Source organism: Pseudophryne corroboree, chromosome 4 (genome assembly GCF_028390025.1).
Source record: "Pseudophryne corroboree isolate aPseCor3 chromosome 4, aPseCor3.hap2, whole genome shotgun sequence".
Lineage (NCBI taxonomy): Eukaryota > Metazoa > Chordata > Amphibia > Anura > Myobatrachidae > Pseudophryne > Pseudophryne corroboree.
Genome location: NC_086447.1, coordinates 798,462,502 through 798,482,069, shown reverse-complemented (window position 1 = coordinate 798,482,069; position 19,568 = coordinate 798,462,502).

Sequence of the window (19,568 nt, the reverse complement as noted above, 5' to 3'; positions counted from 1 at the left end):
TATATTATAATAATAATACAATTATGGATGGACGGACTGCCTGCCGACTGCCGACACAGAGGTAGCCACAGCCATGAACTACCGCACTGTACACTGGTTGATAAAGAGATAGTAGTATACTCGTAACAACTAGTATGACACTATGACGACGGTATAAAGAATGGAAAAAAAACCACGGTTAGGTGGTATATATTATAATAATAATACAATTATGGATGGACGGACTGCCTGCCGACTGCCGACACAGAGGTAGCCACAGCCGTGAACTACCGCACTGTACACTGGTTGATAAAGAGATAGTAGTATACTCGTAACAACTAGTATGACACTATGACGACGGTATAAAGAATGGAAAAAAAACCACGGTTAGGTGGTATATATTATAATAATAATACAATTATGGATGGACGGACTGCCTGCCGACTGCCGACACAGAGGTAGCCACAGCCGTGAACTACCGCACTGTACACTGGTTGATAAAGAGATAGTAGTATACTCGTAACAACTAGTATGACACTATGACGACGGTATAAAGAATGGAAAAAAAACCACGGTTAGGTGGTATATATTATAATAATAATACAATTATGGATGGACGGACTGCCTGCCGACTGCCGACACAGAGGTAGCCACAGCCGTGAACTACCGCACTGTACACTGGTTGATAAAGAGATAGTAGTATACTCGTAACAACTAGTATGACACTATGACGACGGTATAAAGAATGGAAAAAAAACCACGGTTAGGTGGTATATATTATAATAATAATACAATTATGGATGGACGGACTGCCTGCCGACTGCCGACACAGAGGTAGCCACAGCCGTGAACTACCGCACTGTACACTGGTTGATAAAGAGATAGTAGTATACTCGTAACAACTAGTATGACACTATGACGACGGTATAAAGAATGGAAAAAAAACCACGGTTAGGTGGTATATATTATAATAATAATACAATTATGGATGGACGGACTGCCTGCCGACTGCCGACACAGAGGTAGCCACAGCCGTGAACTACCGCACTGTACACTGGTTGATAAAGAGATAGTAGTATACTCGTAACAACTAGTATGACACTATGACGACGGTATAAAGAATGGAAAAAAAACCACGGTTAGGTGGTATATATTATAATAATAATACAATTATGGATGGACGGACTGCCTGCCGACTGCCGACACAGAGGTAGCCACAGCCGTGAACTACCGCACTGTACACTGGTTGATAAAGAGATAGTAGTATACTCGTAACAACTAGTATGACACTATGACGGTATAAAGAAAGAAAAAAAAATACCACGGTTAGGTGGTATATATTGTAATACAATTATGGATGGACGGACTGCCTGCCGAGTTCCGACTGCCGACACAGAGGTAGCCACAGCCGTGAACTACCGCACTGTACTGTGTCTGCTGCTAATATAGACTGGTTGATAAAGAGATAGTATACAATACATACAACAATGAATATACTACTATACTGGTGGTCAGGCACTGGTCACCACTAGTCACACTGGCAGTGGCACTCCTGCAGCAAAAGTGTGCACTGTTTAATTTTAAATTAATATAATATTATGTACTCCTGGGGGCTCCTGCTATAACAACCTGCAGTGCTCCCCAGTCTCCCCCACAATTATTATAAGCTTTGCCTTTTATACATTGATGTGCAGCACACTGGGCTGAGCTGAGTGCACACAGACTGAGTCACACTGTGTGACTGGCTGCTGCTGTGTATCGTTTTTTTTCAGGCAGAGAACGGATATAGCAGAGAACGGATATATATTAAAATAAATAAAAGTTAACTAACAACAACTGCACTGGTCACTGTGGTAAACTCTGTCTGACTCTGCACAATCTCTCTCTCTCTTCTAATCTAATTTCTAATGGAGAGGACGCCAGCCACGTCCTCTCCCTATCAATCTCAATGCACGTGTGAAAATGGCGGCGACGCGCGGCTCCTTATATAGAATCCGAGTCTCGCGAGAATCCGACAGCGTCATGATGACGTTCGGGCGCGCTCGGGTTAACCGAGCAAGGCGGGAGGATCCGAGTCTGCTCGGACCCGTGAAAAAAACATGAAGTTCGTGCGGGTTCGGTTTCAGAGAAACCGAACCCGCTCATCTCTAGTGCACACTGCGCTCTCCTCCCCTCAAGCAGCAGTGGCGGTGAGCAGCAGAGGGAGGGAGGGAGCGGCGACCCGACGGCGGTGGGTACGGCGTACCCATGGCTAAATTCTTAAGGGTACGCCGTACCCACCTGTACCCACCCATTTGCACCGCTGATTCCATTCATCAAGATGTAAAACCCAATAGCAGACATGCAAACAAGATTTTGAGACATCACTGGTCAGAGATTTCTCACTGAAGACACAGGCACTAAAATAAATATTTATCAAACAGCAAAAAAACTGTGACTGACAAAAATGTATTGGAGGGAGGATCTCTGAACCAGTATCTTGCCTAGGGCCCCATAAAGTCTTAATCTGGCTATGATTCCACTAAGGGCCTTCTTGTCCTCAATGTCTTCTGCAGACTATAAGCAGTAAAGAAGGGCTACATCAGAGGGTTGGGTATAATGGCCTCTATAATAGAACAATATGAACAAATATAAAAAAAAGTAGAGGATTTCCACCTTCCCTATAATGTCCAATGTAGTCATATATTTTTCAAAGACATAACCATTCTTTTTTACCATTGGCATGATTTCTGACCGAATGAAAATACAGGGGTATTACCATATTTATTTTATTCCTTATAAAGAACAAATAAATGTGCTTCATTGCTTCACTATTATTACTATGTTGAGTCCTTATCTTATTTCTTGAATTTGCATTCATAACATTTGATAAATAGCCCCACAGAAAGCTACTAATCTAATAGGTCATCATATGAAAATGTTTATAACTTTTGTTTAAAAAGTGCAACATACAAAACATTATACTCCATTTGTTCCTCAACAGCAATCAAATTAGAATTAAACTATTATTTAACTATTATTTAACCTTAAATCTTCTAGAATGTATATTTTTATTAATTGGAGCACTCAGTGTATCCTATTTGCTCTTCATCTGAAATTAATTAAGCGTGTAGAGTTACATGGTGGGTGTACCGCAGGCAGCCGTCCAGGCTCAAGTTAATCAAAAGGGCATATGTTGAATGTGAACAATTTAGCGAAGGTTAATCCATTGAAGATGATCCCTCACTGGTCCTAATTAGGTGATAGATTGTGGAATGAGAATATAGGAAGGAAAAGAAATTCTGCCCATTGCCCTAACAGCGTTTTCTAATTTAATTTAAAAAGGCTGTTTTTACAGAAGCAGAAAGACTTAACTTAATGCAGAGACCACACTGCATGCTTGTTTGCTGTGTAGCTTTCCAAAAAGGTAGCTTATAGTACGGATATAGCAAGAAATTAGACAAAGTAAAAAAATGTATCAACATTTTAATAAAAAACTCATGTTTTTTTTACATGCCGATTTTTTGAAGGAGTGTTATTGTGTCTAGTCTGGTAATACCAATTTTAAAGACACACAACATTGTGAAGGCATTAAAATGTTTTATTGGCTTAATTAATTGCAGTTTGCAATGTTACAAAAACTATGAATGGCATATGGTAAGTTTGGTGGAAAGTTTTGTAACTATGAGGGCAAAACAATCAGATTTGAAAGATCTTCAGTAACATTTAAAACTCATGTTATAAATGAACAATGATTTTTTTTATAGTATATATTTTTAAGTAATTATACAAATGAAAGTATTAAAATAATTTGTACTTTGGCAACACAGTAACGCAGTGATTAGCACTGCTGCCTCATGGGTTTGATTTCAAACAGGGACCAGATTTACTAAGCAGAGGCTTTTCAAGTTGACGATTCTCAATGGTTTTGACCCAGAAATTAAAAATGGAAATAAAATTAAATGCAAAACACGCCTGTATTTTGTTTTTTATATTATTGACGTTTTAAATGTCAGGATCAACATGAGAATCAGCAGCTTGCAAAAGTTCATGCTTAGTAAATCTAGCCCCAGGGCCCTTTTGTGGAGTTTGTATGTTTCCCATGTGCTTTGAATGGGCTTCCTCCCTTAATCCAAAAACATACTGATAGGTTAATTGGATTCTGACAAAAATGATCCCTAGTCTGTTTGTGTGTCCATGTGATAGGGAACATAGATTGTAATCTCCGCTGGGGCAGCGACTGGTGTGAGTGACATAAAAATTCCCAGTAAAGCTTTGCGGAATACGTGTTTACCATAAAAATAACTACTGAATAGTTTGTTTGCATTGCAATCGCCACATTTATTCTCTAGAGATTGGTTATGTCATTGGGCGAGGTGTGCCACCACAGGCCATCTGGATGATATGGGCCATTTAGATAAAACTAAATAACTTATTGCCATGAAAAAAAAGAGATTTGTAAGCATACTTAACTCGAGTCAGAAATCTTATCGGGGCTAATGCATTGAGAATTTCTGCCTTTTTTTTTTTTTTGATCACCTTAAATGCATGTTAAACACACCTTACTGTACTTGGACTTTTCCAGCTCAGACAATGTCTACATGTCAGGTGAAGGCAGAGTTGAAGTGGGACAGATTAGGACAGCAGGAAGTCAATCTGAACAATAGCACAGAGAAGTGATGTGAAGCTTCAGTTAAACTACATGTTCCCAGGTAGTGATGCAAATTCACCAGATCTCGGCTGCCTAATGGGCCCTACACACTGATAGATCTGCCGCCGAGCTGCCCGACGGCAGATACGGCCGACGGGTGACCCGGCGGCGGGGGGGCAGTGACGGGGGGAGTGAAGTTTCTTCACTCCTCCCGTCACCCGGCTCCATAGCAGTGCAGGCAAATATGGACGATCTCATCCATATTGGCCTGCATGCACAAGCGATGGGGCACCAGCGGTGAACGAGCGCGGGGCTGCGCATCGTTCATCGCTGGTGCCTCCACACTGAAAGATATGAACAGTATCTCATTCATTAATGAACGAGATCGTTCATATCTTTCAGTATTATCTGCCAATGTGTAGGGCCCATAAAACCGCCAATAACAGACCTACAGGGCCTGATTTCTGAGTTGGATGCAAGGTGGCTGTACACATTATGCAATATATTGTTTGAAAAGCCAACAAACGATATAGCATTAAGTGCATTAGCGGGTGTGTACAAACGATATGTCTGTGAACAATGTCGTTCACAGACATATCACGTCAGCTGTGCTGCACAGCAGATGCCGACATATCTTGCAGATACTGTATATCCTTTCATCTGCCTGTGTGTACAGGCGACCCACCGACTGACCCACATGCTGGCAACAGGAATCGCTTACAATGACGTCACAATTGGTTCTTGTGACAAGGCACTTTGGTCCTCCTTTGTCTGTGCCCCCTCCTCTGTAGCCAGCGCCCATCAATGCAATACAGTCTGAGCACAAGAGGGGCGCAGACTCTATTGCGCATGTGCAAATCTCCGGGGAAATGACAGGGTGATCATTTTCCTAGAGATTTCCTTACTGCGCATGCGCAAATCTCTGGAAAATGGCCTCCACGCCATTTACCAGAGATTTGTTTGGAGATCCTGCCACCGGAGGAGGAACTCCTAGAAGGTATGGCCCCCCTGGATCCCGGGGACCCATGTGCATCGCATACACACCACCTACTATAGATACGCCACTGGGTACGTGTGTATGTTTTGCGGCATACTTGCCATATGGTCAGTCAGTCGGTGGGCACCCAGCCTTATGCTAATGTGAGTTTTCAATTCATATGCCTTCAAGTGGACAGCCGTACCACTCACTGTTTTTTTTCCATCCAAAGCCACAACAGTTGCCACAAGTGTTGTCACTTGTACCTGCCCCATGCTGCATACAGGAGAATCTGTCAGAAATAGGCTTCCCTTTGCTGTATGTGCATCTCAGAATAGCACTGAACTCTAGCAATAAGCCAGTGACACTCCCACAAGACAGATCTCTTGTGTGTGACAGCAGCATTACCGCCCAGTTGCTGCCCCAAAACGCCCGTTTCCCTCTACAACCAGCTTCAAATATAGATTTCCATTGGGTATGCACTATGGGGGTCATTCCGAGTTGATCGCTTGTTAGCAACTTTTTACAGGACTGCGATCAGATAGTCGCCGCCTATGGGGGAGTGTATTTTAGCTTTGCAAGTGTGCGAACACCTTTGCAGCCGAGCGGTACACAAACAGTTTGTGCAGTTTCTGAGCAGCTCTGGACTTACTCAGCCGCTGCGATCACTCCAGTCTTTTTGGTCCCGGAATTGACGTCAGACACCCGCCCTGCAAACGCTTGGATACGCCTGTGTTTTCACCAAACACTCCCAGAAAACGGTCAGTTGACACCCATAAACGCCCTCTTTCTGTCAATCTCCTTGCGATCGGCTGTGCGAATGGATTCTTTGTTAAATCCATCACCCAGCACCAATCCTCTTTGTACCTGTACGACGCGCCTGCGCATTGCGGTACATACGCATGCGCAGTTTTGGTGAGTTTTAACCTGATCACAGTGCAGCAAAAAGTTGCTAGCGAGCGATCAACTCGGAATGACCCCCCATGTTGTCTATTTATTGCATAGGATAATTTCTGACAAATTTAGAAGTTTGGATTAAATTGAGAATATTATATAAATAAATTATAACATTTGAAATGTTAGAATGAAAACAAGTAAAAGCTTAAATAAAATTAGATATAATAATATATTTAATTAACGTTTCAGTAGTGCATGTACAAGCCAGTATATGAAAAACCCTAGTCACATATCTTGTAGTTTGGACAGCTCTTTTATAATTAATAACTGTGGGTGATGCCACGGAAAAATACCTTTTAAAAAGATCAATCTTAGTCTTCTTTGGAAGGCAGCAGGAGGCCTGAATGTTAAATATTTTCTCCTGATTCCAGTACATCTAAAACATGTGAAATAATTTGCCCTATTTTTCTATTAGTGATATATCTACACACAAGTGGACAAATGTGTTTCTGATTTATTACCATTTGATCCCTTGGTTTCCTGCCATTGATCAAGGCTAATACTCAGCTCAGTTGATGAGTTTTATATGAAACCTGATATTTCAGGAAGAAGAAAAGGCACTTTTTCTTTTTTTTAGGGATTTTATATGCCAGACCTTTCAAGAACACATAGTATAAAACAATACGTGGATATATATGTGTTGTAATGATACGAAAGCATTATATACTTAGAATATGTGATTTTAAAATAAATACATTATATTTTCTAGACTCTACTCTGAATGATTATGATCTCTATAGTGTAGGGAAACGTTTTATTTTATGACAATAGTGATAATAGCAGTGACATTGCTAAAGCTTAACAGTGATGACAACAGTTTTTAATACACTATTTATTAAGCTGCTGCAGTATGTCCAACAATTCAACAATTGTCACCAGTGCAGAGATATCTCAGCCCAAACCCACCAAGATACACACAGACAAAGGGCCTGATATGGAGATGGATGAAATTGCACCCCAGTGCGCAGTCATAAAATGCGGTCATTAGAAAAAGACTCAATTGCTGGCCTTTGCAAAGCTGTAATTAGCGCAAGTTGCGATGCACCTCTGCATCAGAGGCATCAGTAACCTATGGGCACAGTTTAAGGTGGTAGACATACATCATATTCACTTACAACCCCTTTTTTAACCATTTGTTTTACCTGTAAAATACTCACTATTACTGTTCAATAAAACGTAAACTTCTCTAACAAAGCAGGAAAAACTCTCCATCTGGGATACTTTAAAAAAAAAAATACAAATTGTTAAAACACATAGACATTTTATGCACAAACAGCCAATCAAAAGTGGTTTGTGCTGGTAATCATCATCATCTTCATCCTCATCCAGGGATGAAATGGGGCTCTATATCAGTTCTGGCATATTAGTGCACGCGTGCACAACAAGGGGGTGTGGTCACAGTTCTTGGGGGCGCCACGGGTCTCAGGGACATGGCCTTGCAGCACGCTCCCATCTCTCTTTATGCCGGGCAGACAAGCAGAGCACCGGGAGATGGAGCTATCCAGCCAGTACTTGTCTCCTGCCAGGCAGCAGAGCAGAGCACGGGGTGGCAAAGCTGCTTAGACAGCCCTTGACTCTGTGTGGCAGGGTTGGCACATCAGGGCATCGGCCCTTCTAGCATTTGCCCGGTGGCCAGTCCATCCCTGTCATCATCATCACCATCATCATGTATTTGTGGATGTCACAGGCGTAAATGTACCTCTGTGCTTTTCAGCATCGATTTGCAATTGCTCAATCACACCCTTACTGTACCCAACCTAAGTTAGTATGTTCCATAGCTTACTGTTCATCTTCTACAAGCTACAGCAGTCTTCGGTGCATAGACGGGTATGCACGCAGCCAGTGTTCTTGTTATGTGCAGAGTGTATTTATGTACGTTATGCTATTACACGTCTCACTCTGCATCACACCCTCTTAGGGGTCACTTCAATTAGGGAAGAATTGCAGGCAATGCTCATAATGTGCCGTTGTAGCAGCGATGGAACGCTGGCAACAAAACCTTAAATTGCCCTGAATTCGCCCCTGTCTGGCACTTTTTTTCTCATAGACCTATAGACGATTTAAGGGCTACTGTAAGTGTGCAGTAAATCTGACACACTCATTAAAGACAATGGCCCTCATTCCGAGTTGATCGGTCGCAAAGCGAATTTAGCAGAGTTACACACGCTAAGCCGCCGCCTACTGGGAGTGAATCTTAGCTTCTTAAAATTGCGACCGATGTATTCGCAATATTGCGATTACTAACTACTTAGCAGTTTCAGAGTAGCTTCAGACTTACTCTGCCTGTGCGATCATTTCAGTGCTTGTCGTTCCTGGTTGACGTCACAAACACACCCAGCGTTCGCCCAGGCACTCCCACCGTTTCTCCGGCCACTCCTGCGTTTTTTCCGGAAACGGTAGCGTTTTCAGCCACACGCCCCTGAAACGCCGTGTTTCCGCCCAGTAACACCCATTTCCTGTCAATCACATTACGATCGCCGGAGCGATGAAAAAGCCGTGAGTAAAATTACTTTCTACATAGCAAAGTTACTTGGCGCAGTCGCAGTGCGAACATTGCGCATGCGTACTAAGCGGATTTTCATTGCGATGCGATGAAAAATACCGAGCGAACAACTCGGAATGAGGGCCAATATTTTATACTTGAGGAAGTCTTTCAATAAGCTCTGTTAAAAGAGTACACACAGTACAGGTTTTGTCTATGCTTTTAAAGACATTTTCAGTGCTAGCTTGGGTGCAAAAGATCTGTCTGAAACTGGCGTCCCATCTCCGTCTGCATGCTGCGAAGATGCACAGAAGTCGGCCTCCATACCCACAAGATGCACCCATGACACTCCCAATACACAAACAGTTCTGCCACATAGTCATCGCATAGATGCCACCCAGAAATGCCCATTTCACGGAAAGAGTGGTCTATCAGTGGCTAGATTCCTCTGCACTGTAACTCACCAACCATGTGTGTATGTATGGTCAGGCAATTGCTATATATGACGCATCCTCGGGATCCATTCACATTTCCACTTGTGTTCTACTTGGAATCAGCCCATTAGACTTTAAAATAGAGATGAGCGGATTCGGTTTTACTCGGTTTTACTCGGTTCTCAAAACCGAATCTTATTGGCTATCCAAAACACGTGACATCCGTGAGCCAATAAGATTCGGTTTTGAGAACCGAGTAAAACCGAGTAAAACCGAATCCGCTCATCTCTACTTTAAAATCCAATACATACATTTTAAATGGACTGCAGATGATTTAATTCTGATTATTTATAGGAAAAAACACAAGTATTACTTAATTATTTTACTTTAATATGATACATTCTATTATCAAGTGTAATTCAAAATGCTCCCCACAGGTACTGTTCAGGTAATAGATGCTTTTATGTGTGGAAACTGTCTGTGCTTCCAAAAAATCCATTTTGTTTTGCTGCTGCAGAAAGTAGGGATTCCCTCTCCCTGTCTGCCATTCATTGCCTACTTAAATAGCAGTCAGAAAGGTCAGCTCCTGGGTAACATCTGCATTTAATCCTTGTGTAGACAATGGGAGTCATACAAGTGTGAAATCAGTGTGTACAGGCAAGTCCTAAACACTTAATATAATGGCCATCCTGATACTGTTTATGACCAGTGGTGTCACAAGGGGGGCCGCAGATCGCACCTGGGTGTCATCCTTCAAAGGGGTGACACCAAAATGCTGGCTTTTTCACGGTGACAGGAGCCGGTTGCTGCAGTGTGACATTATCCTGCAGCACTCAGATCCTGTCATTTTGAAGGAGGCAGCATGTGCAGACACAAGTCTCTGGGGGCAACCCAGCATCTCCGGAGATGCTGAGAACGCCACCGGAGTAAAGCAATCAGGGGTTCCCGTGAGGCCCCATCCGCAAAGCACCACCCTCCTTTTTGACAGCACCCCAATGCTGCCAATGTTTATGACTACTGCTGCTCAGGTGAAACTTTCAATATACAGGGTAGGAATCATTAGTCCTCCCCTATTCAGAGCCATTCAGAGCTGTATCTAACAATAAGAATGTCATCATACTTGGTGGGAAAACTAATTAGGACATGGGAAGCAGGATTCTGCAGAAATTTTTTTTATAGTGCAATAAGTCACCAACAAGGTGAATAATGTGACAACAGCATGAAAATGGACAGACAAATTATTTTTTGCTGTGTTTTCATTAGAGATTAGCGGGTTCGGTTCTCTAAGAACCGGACTCACCCGAACATAGCAGATCCAAGGGGATCCGAGTCTGGGTTAGGGTTTTCCTACCTGACTCGGATCCTAAAATGAGGAAAAACATCACCAATCTCAGCGCACAGTGCCGGACTGCCCATCTGGCACTTCTGGCACATGCCACAAGAGCCAATGGGCTGGTGGGTCGGTCCACTCACACAGAGAGTAGGAAAGGCAGCTTCTAGATCTCTGTTTGTCCCTCCTGCCGCAGTACGTCCCTGTCGGCACCTGATTCTCACGAATTTTGGATTGCATATAAATCCCTCCCCACGGTGATCGCTGCCATTTGCTTCACTCTGGTGTCATGCTGCGCTGTACTCTGTTGTGTTCATACAGGGGCTAGGCTGTATCCGTCAGAGGGCTGTGCTGTGTCCATCCAGAGGCTGTGCTGTGTCCATCCAGGGGCTGTGCTGAGTCCATCCACGGGCTGTGCTTTGTCCGTCCAGCTGTGCTGAGTCCATACAGGGGCTGTGTTGTGTCCATCCAGCTGTGCTGCACTCTGCTGTGTCCATCCAGTGACTTTACTTTGTCCATCCAGCTGTGCTGTGTTGTCCATCCACTCCCTTTCCTATCACACAGCGGTACTGCACTGACTCCATAAGCCATACCCCACTGCTGAAAAAAAGAAGTAAAACATTTTTTTTAAAGTGTATTTATTGTCAAACTGTTGTCCATCGAGTGTCTATGTCCATCCACTCCCTATTCTATCACTAGGCAGTACTGCAGTGACTCCACAGGCCATAGCCCACTGCGTTCACTAAGTTTACATCAGCACTGTGACGCCGAGCAAGTGTTAGTTGTAAAAACAGTATAAAAAAAGTACAAAAAATATATATATTTGGTGTTGTTGTACTATGCCATCCAGAGGCTGTCCATCTAATGGTACTGTGTGCATCCAGTGGCAGGGTCCATCCACTCCCTGTCCTGTGCTGCCGTGATTTTGCCGGCTTTAGCACACTGGTGTCGCTTAGCTTAGTCAGCCAGCTAGCTCTTTGCAACCTTTTGGCGTAAGCTGGATCAAAACAATATTGTGAGCTGTGAGGTAATCAGAATAGACTGGAAATTACTGGAAATGAATGCTATTGAGGTTAATAATGCTGTAGGAACAAAACAAGCCCAAATTATGTGATTTTAGCTGTTTTGTATGATTTAAAAAAAAATAATCATAATAATACAGAACCAAAACACGAAGGTGATACAGATCCAAAACCAAAACTAAAACACAGGGGTCGACGCACATCTCTAGTTATCCTTACTGTAAAAAAATAAATAAAGGCAATCGTTTATAACAGTCTAGGGGGGAATTCAATTGTGCCCGGTATATTTTTGTGCATAAGAAAAGGAGATTTATGGTAGACTTACCATTGTTATATCTCTTTCTGCGAGGTACACTGGATTCCACAGTGAATAACATCGGGGTGTGGAGTTGGATCTTGATCCGAAGCACCAACAGGCTAAAGCTTTGACTGTTCCCAGGATGCACTGCACCGCCTCCTCTATAGTCCCGCATCCAGGCACTGGAGCTCAGTTTTGTTAACCAGTCCAATGCAGTAGCAGGTAAGAGAGATGGTAGATGTTAGTCACATAGAACCACATTCTCACGACAGGAGAAGGGACTAGCAGCTAATGCCATACAAACCCAAAGAAGCTAAGTGCGTCAGGGTGGGTGCCCTGTGTAATCCAGTGTACCTCACAGAAAGAGATTTAACAATGGTAAGTCTACCATAAATCTTCTTTTCTGCAGGAGGGTACACTGGTATTCCACAGGAAATAACACCGGGATGTCCTAAAGCTGTTCCTCATGGGAGGGGACACATTGTAGCTGGCAGAAGAACCCCGCATCCAAAGGAAGCATCCTGGGAGGTGGAAGTATCAAAGGCATAGAACCTGATAAACGTGTTAACAGAGGACCATGTAGCCGCCTTGCACAATTGTTCTGCGGACATGCCATGGCGGGCCACCCAATGAAGATCCAACCGACCGAGTAGAATGGGCCTTGATAGCAGCAGGAGTTGGTAGCCCAGCCTGTGCATAAGCTTGTGCAATCACCATTCTAATCCATCTGGCCAAGGTTTGCTTGTTCGCAGGCCAGCCACGTTTGTGAAAACCAAAAAGTACAAAAAGGGGATCTGACCTCCTGATGGAGGCAGTCCTCTCCACGTAAACACGGAGAGACCATACAACATACAAAGATTTTTCTTTGGAAGAGAGACCAGAAGAGGTGAAGTCCGGAACCACAATCTCCTGGTTAAGGTGAAAAGATGATACCACCTTAGGCAAATAACCAGGGCGAGTTCGAAGAACAGCCAGGTCACGGTGAAAAATCAGAAAGGGTGGACGACAGGACAAAGCGCCTAAGTCCGACACCCTCCTAGCAGAGGCAACAGCCAACAGAAATATGACCTTAAGCGTAAGGCATTTAAGGTCCACAGACTCAAGAGGTTCAAATGGAGACTCTTGCAGGGTATTCAAGACGACAGACAAATCCCATGGAGACACAGGAGGGACATAGGGAGGCTGAACCCATAGAACACCCTGAGTGAAAGTGTGAACATCAGGAAGAGACGCAATTTTTCTCTGAAATCACGCCGAAAAGGCAGATATATGAACCTCGAGGGAGGCTTTGCTGTAGAAAGTAGAAACGCCAACAGTCTGGAAGTTTTGAAAGTATAAGCATCATAATTCTTAGCAGCACACCAGGTGAAATAAGAATTACAGACCCTGTAATAAATCCGAGTCGAAGCTGGTTTATTGGCTTTCAACATAGTTTGGATGACCACCTCAGAAAATCCATTTGCTCTCCGGAGTGATGCTTCAAGAGCCACTTCGTCTAAGCCAGTCTGGCCAGGTCTGAGTAGACACAAGGGCCCTGAACAAGGAGGTCTAGGCGTTGAGGAAGTAGAAGAGGACGCTCTATCGAGAGACCCTGCAGGTCTGAGAACCAATGCCGTCTTGGCCACGCTGGAGCGACTAGAAGTAGTATTCCTCCTTCTTACTTGAACTTCCGTATTACCCTGGGCAGGAGTGACACTGGAGGGAACACGTATGGCAGCCGAAAGTTCTATGGAATTGCCAGTGCGTCCATGAATGCTGCTTGAGGATCCCTTGTCCTTGCTCCGAAGACTGGAATATTGTGATTGTGTCGAGATGCCATCAAGTCTACATCTGGTAGGACCCACTTGTCCACTAGGAGTTGAAAGACTTCGGGATGAAGACTCCCTCAGCCATCAAGACGTGCACGCCGGAGAGTGAAGTCCGCTTCCCAGGTGAGGACCCCCAGAATGAACACTGCCGATATGGCTGGCAGATGGCGTTCCACCCACTGGAGGATTTTTGACACTTCCATCATTGACATGCGGCTTCGAGTGCTGCCTTGATGATTTATGTATGCTACCATGGTGGCGTTGTCTGACTGTACTTAAACAGGCCATTTCTGTACCAGAGGCAAGTCCAGTGTCAATGGATTGAACACTGCCCGCAATTCCAGAATGTTTATCGGGAGGAGAGATCCCTCCCAGGTCCACCGACCCTGGAGAGAGTGTTGCACCAACACTGCACCCGAACCTCGCAGACTGGCATCCGTTGTCAGGAGGACCCAGTTGGAGATCCAGAAGGGACGGCCCCTGCTCAACTTTTGGTCCTGTTGCCACCAGCTCAGTGACAGACGAACCTCTGGAGTCAAGGAGATCATTTGAGACCTGATCCGATGAGGCAGGCCGTCCCATTTGGAAAGGACTAACCTCTGCAGAGGATGGGAATGAAATTGAGCATACTCCACCATGTCGAACGCCGACACCATGAGGCCTAGTACTTGCATCGCCGAGTGTATCGACACTCCCTGGCGAGAGAGAAAGCATCTGATCTTTTCCTGAAGTTTCAGGACCTTCTCCGGAGACAGAAACAGTCTTTGGCTGTGTGTGTCCAGCAGCGCCCCCAGATGCACCGTGCTCTGAGCAGGGACCAACGAGGACTTCTTCCAATTGATGAGCCACCTGTGGGCTTGTAGAAATTGGACGGACATCTCTAGTTGACTGAGGGGGACATCTTGGGAGTTCGCCAGAATCAGCAAGTTTTCCCAGATACGGCAGGATCCTGATTCCCTGACGATGGAGGAAAGCCGTCATCACGACCATGACCTTGGTAAAAATCCGAGGTGCCGTGGCCAGTCCAAATGGCAGAGCCTGGAACTGAAAATGAAGGTTGCCAATAGCAAACCGCAGATATTGCTGATGCGAAATGGCAATAGGTATGTGCATTTAAGCACCCTGTATGTCGAGGGATACCATACAGTCCTCGGGTTCCATGGCCAGCACAATAGAGCGAATACGGAATTTGGACACTCTTACAAACTTGTTCAATGATTTGAGGGTGAGGATAGGCCGGAAAGACCCATTTGGTTTCAGAGCTAGAAACAGGGTCGAGTAGTATCCCCTGCCTTTCTGGGACAGAGGTACCGGCACTACCACTCCTGTTTACAGGAGGGATTGCACAACCAGGTGTAGAGCTTGCGCTTTCAACGGATCCGAGGGGATAACCGTTGAACAGAACTAGCGAGGGGGACATCTCTTGAAAGAGATTGTGTACCCGTGAGAGACAACTTCTCGTACCCAGGCGTCTGAAGTGGTCTTTAGCCAAGCCTGGGCAAAGTGCAGAAGTTGGCCTCCCACCCGGGGGTCCCCCACGGGGAGGCCCGTCCCATCATGCAGCAGGCTTGTCTTGTTTGGAAGCAGGCTGACGGGCGGCCCAGGATTGTTTAGATTTGGGCCTAGTGGTTTTGGAAGTACGAGCCTGTCTCAGGTACGCCTGACCTTTTGCTTTACTTGGAGGTCAAAAGGAACGAAAAGTGGTACTCTTAGCCTTCTGAGCAGAAGGATTAGTACTTGGGAGAAACCCAGTCTTGTCCGTTGCCAAGTCAGTCACAATCTTATTCAGATCTTCTCCAAACAGGATGTCTCCCATGAAAGGGAGTACCTCCAAGGTCTTTTTACTGTCCTGGTCCACTTTCCAGGACCTCAACCACAGAATCCGGCAAGCCAGGATAGACGTAGTAGAAGCCTTGGCCGCCATGACCCCTGCATCAGGGACCGCCTCCTGAATATAGTGAGAGGCTGTGGTAATATACGACAGATATTGTCTGGCAGTGTCAGAAAAATCCTGAGGTAGCGCCTCCTCACTTGCCTGAACCCATGCTTCAATTCCTTTTGCTGCCCAAGAGGCAGCCATAGTGGGTCTATGTACAGCATCGGTAAGAGTATAAATAGACTTCAGGCATCCCTCCACACGCTTATCTGTCAGTTCCTTCAGTGAGGTGACAGTGTGGACAGGCAGAGTAGAGGACACTGCAAGACTGGCGACATGAGAGTCCACCGGCGGTGGAGTTTCCCACTTGTTGCTCAACTCCGCTGGGATAGGATAATGAGCTAGCATCTTTTTAGACAGGGAAAACTTCTGTCCTGGAGATGACCAGGATTCCTGACATATGTCAATTAAGAGGTCAGAATGTGGTAAAACTACTTTAGCAACCTTCTGACGTTTAAACTTATCAGGTTCCTTAGATGAAACAGGAGGCTCAATGTTATCATCAATTTGGAGAATCAGCTAGATAGCCTCCACAAGGTCAGGAACATCAACCTGGGTTGCGTATTCCTCATTAGAAGCAACTGTATGAATGTCTGACGGATCAGTATATTCCCCATCTTCATCGGAAGAATTATTCGAAATATTAGTGGTTTGTGAGGAAGAAATGGGCCATTTAGAGGACCCCTTGGCCCCAGAGGGACGTGGGGTGGACTTTTGTCTTACCAAAGTCTGATTTAATTGCTGTAACTGGGTTAGCAAAGTATCCACCCATGGCGGATTAACTACAGGGATAATATGTGGCTGTAATGGCACAGGAGGCCCCACAGGGGGCGTGAGGCGCATTACAAGCTGTTAGGGTCTCCTGCTCTGTGCTGCCACGTCGTCATGGCTACCGGGAGACAAGTGCTAGCGGAGTAACCTGAGCGTAGCTGATACTCCGGTTCGGGTCTTTTGCTGTGCAGTGGTTACAGGCTCTGTGTACTGCAGGGGATCCGGTGCTGGTTTTTGTGCTCACAGTCTGTGAGGTCTGAGTGGGGCGTGGACAGCACCTGCTATATAAACCCTCTTCTCAGGTTAGGCAGATGCTGCTGAATCTTTGTTGGTTAGTCAGTTCCTGAAAGCTAGCTAGTACTGTGTAAACTTTGTATTTGTTTGTTGCTTACTGCAAATAGGCCTTGGGATTTGGTATTACACTCTGCCAATCCAGACCTAGCAGTAAGACTGGAGTCAGTCATTTAACCTGATGGGGTTCTTTTGCTACTCTGTGAACCTAGCAAGTTTGCGGCTGTATTCTCAGACTTGCCTGCCAAAATCCTTTCTCACTGTGCAAGGTGTTCAGGTGTCAGTTTAGTGGCAGTAAGCTGAACCAGTGCACTGCAAGTGAGGACTAGGATTGTGGAGACTCTCCTTGTGTCTATTATTCCATCTCTGACCAAGGAGTTTACTGCCACACCCGTTGGTAACCCTTTAGGGTTTTGCTGTTGCCCTTAGCAACAGCATTTCGGGTTCTCTACGTATTAAATCACTACATCTCGCTTCTTTCCATCTGAGCATTCCTAATACTAGGGAGACACCCAGTTTCTTAGCCTTTGGGCTTCTCTGTTCACTTTGTGTTTATTTTGTTACCCTATCACCTTCTGTGTATGTAATGTCATATTCCCCAGTCTGTCTGTGAGTTCATTTGTTTTGCATCCCTCACCGTTCAGACACCAGTACATTCCTGCTGGCACTGGTGTGCATAACACAAGCGTAGTCAGCGTATTTGAAAAAGCTGCCCAAGGTGGGTCATGATTGACCACAGGTGCCACAGACAGACAGGGAGATGTATGAGCCCTAATGCCTGAACCAGCAGCTAACACTTCCCCCACTGGTGAATCCGTGACGACAGCACTGCATGAGGCAGGAGCGTCCGTGGATGTCCCACCCTGTATAACAGACATCATGTGGGATGTAGCCTTAGGATGTAATAGTACAATATAGCCAGACAAACACAAAAAACTAGCAAACAATCCCCTGTGTTTTGTGACAGTAGATACTGAGCACAAACAGAGGATTTAAGTGGTGTGGGGTTACTGAAAAAAACACAGTGAGAAATACAAACAGTATACCCTGTGTAGCACTATATTTTATATGAAACCCTGACGCACCTAGTTCCACAGGGTACAGAATATAGTGATAGCAAACGTGTGATACACAAGAGAGGAATCCACACAGCAGCTATAGGCCCACTCAGTCACAGGTTACAATGCAGGAATTATCACATATAAACAATAAAACTGCACTGGACTCGTAATTACATATAGGTATTTATGTGTACAGATATACCAATGCACAGTAAACACTGGATGTATATCACAGAATACTTGTACTAAATATTCATATAGCAGTACACTAGTTCTTAACTCTGTCTAAAATGACACGTAGAATACTTAAGCATCTGTAAATGCACAGCGCTGATGATACAGGCAGATTTACAGAGGAAACAGTGCCAAGCAGTTCCGGAGATTGGCCCAGCTATGTAATGGCGCCAAAATCTCTTTAGGGAGTGAGGGAGAGAGAGAAATGCAACACCAGGATGGGAACACCAGCAGTAGATGGCGCCCGGTGCTGGGGGAGGGGCTACAGGTCTGGGGCACAGTCTGGTGGACTTCACCACCGGGTACTGTGGAGCCTTTTGCAAATGGATTTTAATAAATCCAACTTGTGGTCCTTACCCGGGAACCAGGCCGCGGGAGTATGCAGCGCCGCTGAGGGAGGTGATGGAGCCACAGTACAGCATGTCCATAAAGACATAGAAAGTGCTGCGACCCTTGAAGCCCTTCTAAAAAGCTCTTTTCAGGGCTGCCTAGCTCAGCCCCACCTGTTAGTGAGCTGCACTGCAGGCACCGACTTACAAACTGAGCTCCAGTGCCTGGAGGCGGGGCTATAGAGGAGGCGATGCAATGCATCCTGGGAACAGTCAAAGCTTTAGCCTGTTGGTGCCTCAGATCAAGATCCAACTCTACACCCCAATGTTATTCCCTGTGGAATACCAGTGTACCCCGCTGCAGAAACAGTCTTTACTTGGATTTTTTGACCAATAGTTTTATTGAAAAATTCAACTGTAGAGTATGTATTTTGCACATGCAAAAACAGACAGGATCTTGGATAAGTTCCCGGATCCATGCTTTTTCACAGCCGTGATTGTGAAAACAGGTCATTTATCAGGGATAATTTTTCTCCTGCCTCCCTGCTGGTGGAAAAATTCCTGATAGTGCCGGCTGTTGGGGACAATAGAATATATTCGGAGGAATCTATTTGCCACAGTAATTTACTGCAGCTATTTGAAGTCTTGTCATTCATTTATTTGTCTATTGTCTTGCTGTTTTCACATTCTGCAGCCCCATATTGGAGGTCATTCCGAGTTGATCGCTAGCTGCCGTCGTTCGCAGCGCATTGATCAGGCTAAAATCGGCATTTCTGCGCATGCGTATGCACCGTAATGCGCAGGTGCGTCGTACGGGTACAATGAGCATCGTGGGTTTGCACAGAGTCTAACGAACATTCCAGTCGCACGGCCAAACGCAGGAAGATTGACATGAAGTGGCAACTGACCGTTTTTCAGGGAGTCTTTGGAAAAACGCAGGCATGGGTGAAAAAACGCAGGCGTGGCTGGGCGTTTGCTGGGTGGGTGTGTGCAGGGCCGGTGCCACCATTAGGCAGCTTTAGGCAGCTGC